The following is an 8,349-nucleotide window of genomic DNA, read 5'->3' as shown; positions in this document are numbered from 1 at the left end:
TTACGAGCCGTTTCAATACGGCCAATTAAATTCGGTGGCTCACAAGCAGCTTATAGCCGTTCTTCCTATCGTATACCGTCCAACCATGAAGCGGGACAATAAGCCGCATGAATAACCGAGAAACAATTAACTTCAATCAGCTTGTATCAGTATTAAAATTCTCTGAGATTATACGCTCTCTCTATTCACTTAATTTCAATAATTATTTTAGAGAAATAGACTCCCTAGTTTGTAATTATACAAAAAACACTATTTATCTTTTTTATGTTTAATGAGTTTAATCCGTTTTACACTGTTAAATTTATACTGTCAAATTTAACCCAATTTGAACTGTTTACCTCTATTGTTTTACTATAAAATAACGAAATGTTGAATAGAAGCGCAGTGATCACTTAAATTAGGTTAAATTTGACAATACTGTAGATTTCACAGTAAGTCCTTTTCACGTTTATGATACAAATTTACTCTGTTAAATTCATAATGTTAAATTATATTTAATTCGTAATGTCAAATTATATCAAATTTGAATTATTTTTAATCATTTCTATAGGTCATCACTGCCAGTATACTCTTAATTTAACTCAAAAATACATATATTAATATGAATGATATTTACTTTGAAATTAACCACAGAAATGGATTGACTTATTTTGGCACCCATAAAAATTAAAAATAATAAAATGATATTTAAGGGATTGGGTTGCCATTGTTTTTTTGGTATCAAATAGTGTGAATCGATAAAAATAAATCTGATTAAATAAAAGAAATCCTATATTCGATCAAAGCGGATCTTAATGCTTAAATATTTCGATAAATTTACATCCAATGCTGCAAACTGTGCGCCGAAATCTTTAAGATCCGTTTTGACCGAATGTAGGATTTCTCTTATTTAAGTAGGTAAGTAGCTTCTCATACCTATTTCTCGAAATTGGTTACAGTTTTCTGTATTCTAAAAGGCATCACCGCCTTGACAGTTGCTGTTAACAAAAAATCCATTCTAAATTGTCGAGAGAATCCGTCATTAAAATTTAATGCGATGGGAGCGGCCCGCCCGCCGTGCATAATGTTACACGTTACACGCAATTTCCAGTAAAATGACGGCATGACAATATGCAGAATACGTGAGTGACACCAAGAGGCCCTGAAATTGCGACGGCGCGGCGCGCCTCGAGGAGGCGAGATGGAATTTATCTCGTCGATTTCACACAAGTTGCGCGATTCAGTCAACTTTGAGGGACGCTGCGGGGATGCATAATGCACAATGCGAACACCGTGTACGTCTTTTTGGTGGGACAAGAGAGGGGCACAGGGGCACGGAAAGGGACTGCAATTGCGACGGCGGATAACGGCGGGAGCGGCCAAAAGAATAATCGATGCTTCCGTGCTTATGGCATCGCCCGTCGTATATTACGAACGATTCTCGCGTTGTGATGCAAATGCCCGAAGTCGACGCCGCGTGAGAAAGCTTTAAGAATCTATGAGCCGTGAATAGAGCACCCAATACGATAGAGGCCTCGCTGGTAATGACACAGAAACTGCAAAAACAGAAGGTGGAGAAAGAATGACAGAACACGCTCCCCGGGATTTTTATCGTTATTTCATGCTCTGTACTTTTCGAGCTTGCTCTTCGCGCGGAGTGCATATAGATCGGTAATCGAGATGTGTGCTATAATTTAGGTGACTTTTTGACTTTCAATGCTCGATGGAAAAAGTAAAACCGCTGACATCAACCGAAATCGTTCTCGTGTGTCATCAAAATCCAAGCTGTACCGAAACTATATTAACTTTCATGGATCATATTTTAACCCGGTTGTAAACGCACGCCTTTTCACTCGTATTTAAATGCCGAAAATAAAACGACTTTTACAATGTTCAACGCAAATGACGCGACGGTGACGCGAGAGGAACGTGATTTATCTGGTATGCCGTCTTTAGGTGATCGCTAGCAATTTTCGTCGGATCGTGATTATGTGACGTAACGACCTTACGCGAACGTCCGTGGCCGACTTTCGACATCATGCCTCTCTTGTCAACGTGGTCGAGTATGCGAACGTATAAAATCACCGCGCAACATTCGATCGTATATGTGCGGGACGATGTTAAACAGGATCCCGCGAAAAACACTGGATCGTGTGCGACGGGACTTCCGTGCCAAGTCGAAACGGACGAGTTTTGTTTTGACTTTTCATATTTATTATAATCTTAGAAACTACATATTATATTGTTATCACAAGTATAACGTCAAATAAAAAAATACCAAAAATGTAATAACAAAATTATATTGCCTGAAAAAGTTGTTTCCTTCATGGAAAGAATAGTTTTGCTAAAATATTTAAAAATTTAGGTATACACAAAATATAGATTTAAAAATAATTTTTACTTTTTTTTGAAAATATAAAATTTGAAAATAATTTTGTTGAGCCATCAAAATAATTATGTAAAATGCTTAAAAATATTAAAAAGAAATATAAAAGAATTACAGATTTTTGAAAAGTTGTTTCCTTTATGAAAAGGAAAGATTATGTAGAAAGCTTGAACACAAAAACTATTAAGAATGTCATAAAAGAATATAAAAATTATAATTTTTTAAAAATTATTTCCTTCACGGAAAATACAGTTTTGCTAAAATATTTAAAAATATAATTATACATAGATAAAACTGTATATAGGTATAGAAGACTTAAAAATAATTTTGTTTGGTCATCAAAATAATTATATACGACGTAAAGCATAATAAACAATGCTGCGAAAAGTTTTGACATTTTAACAACTTGAGTACCTTATATTAATATAATTATTTTAATAATATAACAAAATTATTTTCAAATTTATATATAGCTAAAATTTTAAATACATTAGCAAAATAAATTCTTTCCATGTTTATTATACAATATTAATGGATTAAGCAAATCGAATAATACGAGGAATCAAGCAATTAGAATAAAACTCAAAGTCTATAAGATATTATGACACATCGATCAAATCAAAAATTTCTGAAAGTATCTTCATGATAGCCAAGAGAAAAATTGAAAATGATCAAGAATATGTCAATGGTTGTGAGAAGCAAGAATTTTGCCAAATTGAAACTCGCGCGCGCGTCATGCATGTTCAACGGGCCGTTATCTGAAAAAAACCTTTTGCGCGATAACAGCGGACCCTCGATAACACGTTACAAAAAAGCAAGCGCAACGTCCTGATAATGCTCCGCCGCTTCTTTCTTGTTGTATAGCATGGCACGATAAATCATCGGCCGCACATGATCGCGCAATCGAAGATCAGAGCCTCGCGGCGAAACGCTTTAATATTACATCAAGATATTGACGTAGCAGCTGGTAACTTTTATCTGGACAGCTTGTTTTGCATTTAAAAAAGAAAAAATTCTTATTAAATACACACTCTTTATAACTAAAGAAGTTAAAATATCATGATAATATGTGTAAATTAATTATTTTACATACGTGAAATAGAAAATATATCATCTTTTATAAATCATAAAACATATTTTATAATATATATAAATAATTTTATTTGCGTAAATTATAACAGATATAAAGTAATAAAAGTACAGTTAATTCAAGTTACTAGCTAAAAGTTCAAATGTTATCTTTTTAAAAAAAAACAGCACTAATTATCAAGGCATTAGTGGCACAAAATTTCATGACAGCTGATTGGCCGATGAAGATTTATCGTCTGTGAAAGTGTTAACCTCGTGGGTGTTCGTTTCTCGACAATCGTCGTAATGCATCGTTAGGCACGGTAGCTCCTTAGGCGAGCATTAGCTGGTAGAAAGGGTCGCCCTGATAACTCTCAATGACTTCGAGAGAAACTTACGATACTCGTGGCGCGCGGAATGGAATTTCGCCCACGCCGAACAAACGATGACGACGCATCGAAGAGCTAACGCAATAAACGATGCATCAAGTAGAAGCGAACCAGCAATGACTGCTAATAAATTGCGAACAACGATCCCAGATACAATAGCTCGAGAAATACACATTGTACGTATTTTTTCAAATGTATATTTTCTCTCTCTATACAAGTAAAACATCCCAAAATTCAAACTATATAAAAAATCTTTAGCTGATAATAAATGTAACTAAAATTTTTGCAGTATTGATATATCGAAAAATATTGTTTATGGCACACTGAAAGAAAAGATTGACTGAATATGGCATAGCATTTTTAATTGGTTGCAGCAGCCAATTTTTTTGGTTGCGTTAGTTTATCAAAATCTATACTGACATTGCGGATAGGCTAACGCTGTCAAAAATTGGTTGCTGCAATTAAAAATTGGCTGTTACAGCCAATTAAAAATGCTATGCTATATTTTATCATCTAATTTGTTGCAGCAGCCAATCTTTTCTTTCAATGATAATTTATATTAACACAGTATATTGATACCAATTCTGTTTATATTTTTTCAAATCCAGCCACAATCATGCGCCATTCGCTTTAAGAATTAATTTCCCTTAAGAATTAAGAAACGTCACTTATATCTACCTACAAGTATTGTCTTTAAAGCAAAAGCGAAGGTAAGAGTTCTTGGCAAAACAAATAGAAATTTCAATCTTCGTGACACATATTGTGAAATCAAACTGTACCGTACATTCTGCAATCATTTGAGCAAGAATCGTCCGAAAAAGAAGCTTACCGAGATGAAAATTTACGATGCATCAACTGGCAGCATCGTTGGACATCGAAATTTCTCCGGTACATCGCGCGTTCTAATTAAAAGCGCTGGACCGACGTACCGAACTTCAAATCTGGTTGGCTGGACGCCTATCAATTAACCTCCGCGGTCAACGTGCCAATAAAGGCCACCGTGCAACCGTGCAGGACTCTTTGTCTAAACGCCATGATGACCGCGCAATTCCCAGGTTTCCATGCGCTTTTGCTCGCGAATGGAAATACACGCGCTGGCCAAAATTACGCGAGTCCGACGATGCAGCGATATATCGTGTGCAGACATACACGCATTGTGCCAGGCTTCCACGGTAATATTTGTCCAGACTTTATGTCAGCAAAAAAATCTAGAAAAACGTTTTTCCCTTTAATCTTTAATTATTAAATCATACATTACGTATTTCGCTTTTAATGTAGGGCAATTTCGCAAACCGGTCCGCGCAATATATCAGAGCGAGACATAAATGCTAACGATAGCTATGAAAATTTCACATCGCGTCGCATGTGGTTTTGTATTTATGTACAGGTAGCATCGCGAGATTGTGCTGCAAACAACTTTTAGCTGAAGATTTACTGTAAAACGTAACCGAGAAAATATATACGTAATTATATATCGTAAATGGAAAATGGGAAAAGTTCCGAAGGTAGCGAGAATAGCGAGAGATCCACGTTGTTAGCGAGAATAGTGGCAGGGACACGGTGATCCGCAAATAAATTCGATTTAATTTGAATTCAATTCCATCGGGGCTGGTTCGAGCGGATCGCTCGCGTCGAATTATCGCAGTGTCCCTCATTTCTCTCTTTTTACGCGCTCACATATACACCTATACACAGACGAAGAGATCGAACCTTTCCTCGCGGTTTTTCTACATGTTCCATTAAGCGTTCCTTCTAAGGCGAAGTCACGGAAACATAATAAACCGAAGAAATTTGATGAAACTTCCTGTAATTATCAAGTGAGATGTAATGAGACTAACTCGTTATTTTTTATTTTTATTACTCTTTTTATGATTTATTTTGTTTATCATATATATTTAATGATTTTTCGCTTTTTCTTAACAATAAAAAAATATCTATAATATTCACAATAACATTGAATTTGATTAAACTCAAATTTGTATATTTAAAGTAAGTTTAGTATCAAATAAAGATTGAACTTTGTTGTACTTCATATGTACATATCACCGCATCACACAAATAAAAAATTAGTATTGCGTTGCAGTGTTTAAATTTTTTGAAAAAAATTCATTAACATAATTTAAAAAAAACTAGGTATAATTGAAAGCGTAACATGGAAAGAAAGTAAAGTTATGCATATTCATTATCTGTTCCAGTTCAGAATTTTAAAAAACGTTCTATTAAAAAAAAAAGATGCTATACTAAAAAAAATTTCTGATTGAAAATGGATGAATCAGAATTTTCTGGTTAAATTTGTTAGAATTCTAGTTGAGATAATTGGACTTCTGTTTGATGCAATATTTCTAATAAAATCTATTGGAATTCTTATTTTTACCAGAATTACATTAATCATTATCTCAATTAGAATTCTAGTAGATTTAAATCAAAAAATTCTGATTTGTCCACTTTCCAGAATTACTATATTTAATTCAACCAGACTATTTTTTGAAATATCATTCTTCTATCAACGCAATGATATATTAAACACTTGTAATAGATTCAATTTCATAAAATCATAAAATCCTTTGTTGCTGTTCTTGATTGAGTCTTTAAAAGATTAATAAATGCGAGCGCAACGAATCCGAACGATAAATAGAAACATAAATTCACCGCGCGACGTGAGTTCCCGTCTATTTTATGCAACACGTAAGTCGAACGATCGCTCGCGTGATCGCGAAACGTGACGTGGAAGATGCGAACGCACGTGCGTCCAGCTCGTTATACACGTCCGCCACTCGGCCGCTATCGAACGTCTCTCATCGGCTGCTGCCCTTCATGTCGGCCTCCGAGATGCACCCGGAGAAACTGGTCACACGTAGTGAATGTGTGCCTCGTGACCGCGCCTCCTCGCGTGCGCATAATAAAAGAACGGTTCCTCAAATCCTTTGATCTGAGAGTGCAAGCGGAACAACTGCTACCGTTGGCGTGTGAGTAGAGATATCGATACATATAAGATCTGTTTCTTATTCCTGCACTAGAACTTTCTCGCTTTCGCCAAACATTAAATATGTATCTATTTCACTTTTCTATTTCCAAAAGTTTACACTACATTGTTAGATATTAAAGGAACAATGGTATTCTTTAATTTAAATAATATTTTGTTATTTTTAACATACTTATATGTATGACAATAAAATGTAAATCAACACATTTCTGATTAGTTTCAAAGTAAATATATATTAACGTATGAATTTAGTAAATAATAAATATTAAATTTGAGTCAAATTTCATACATTTTTTTTAAATTGAATTATTCATAACTCCATTATTTTTAATTAATTAAATTAATGATATATTGAATAGAAACAATGGCGACTTATAGATTAAAAATAACTCAAATTGAATATAATTTGACATTATGAATTCAACAATGATTCAGCAGTTTCAGAAAAACGGACCTGGGGTAACTGTCTCAGTTACAGTGCCAGTCCCCATCAGTGTACTTTTGAATTTCGATGTCATAAAGAAAACACGAATAAATAAAAAAAAAAATTTTTTCTTGTTAAGAATTAAATTATTATTGCATACGATATCGAAAATAATATTTTATTTTTTGAGTATTAAAATATTTTAAAATATTTTTCAAAAGATATGAGGAATTTATGTGAATCTAGTAATACGTATCGCAAGATTTTAAGCTATTAATGTGTTCCTATTATTAATGTGTATTGAAGCTGAGAACATTGTGTTATGAATATACATTAATAAATATAATTGAAATAATGATTTATGTAATATTAACTTAAACAATTAGCTTAAAGCGATATTGATTGCAAGCAGATAAAATTAAAGCTACAATATTTAATAATTAATTCAGTAATAAGCAAGTTGGCACATTAATAGAGACAGTTACCCTATAGATATGTTACTTATTATACTTAGAACGCGAGTCGACGAATCTCAGTCGCCATTAGTTTTCCGTTGCGCAATTTAATTTCTATTTTATCGAGAAATTATGCATGACACGACTTAAAGCAGGGTTAGGATCTTTGTATCGTCGTGAGTGCTGAGTAAAATAGAACTTTAGCGATAAGTCGATACCCATAAAACCGTGTGTGCGGTAAGAGAGTTACGTAAATCGCATTAAAATGTATCGGAGTGTTATATTCGGGATGCAAGAAGCGGAGGGAATTTTTTACTTGGAATCACTTGGCTCATAGCATAACTATCTGTACGATAGCAACAACGATCTAACTAGCATCGCCGATTGACGACGGGGAGGATCGTGCAGCTCGGCTATGAGGACTAATTCCTCTTTAAATGGGTTAAACAAGGCATCGCGTTCGAGACCATTAAAATTTAGGAATGTTGCTGCGTGATGGATCCATCACGTGACGTTGTGCACGATATTTATGCCACATTAGATTTCTCTCTCACACGGAAATGCTAGACACGTAATGAGGAGCCGTCAAGACAAAGATTCTATATCTTCTTCGCCGCTAAATACGACTGTCTGATCCTCATTCTCACATCGGTGTTGAACACGAA

Source organism: Atta cephalotes (genome assembly GCF_000143395.1).
Source record: "Atta cephalotes unplaced genomic scaffold scaffold00059, whole genome shotgun sequence".
NCBI lineage: Eukaryota > Metazoa > Arthropoda > Insecta > Hymenoptera > Formicidae > Atta > Atta cephalotes.
The sequence above is the reverse complement of the archived record's forward strand: the minus strand, read 5'-3'. Positions refer to the sequence as shown.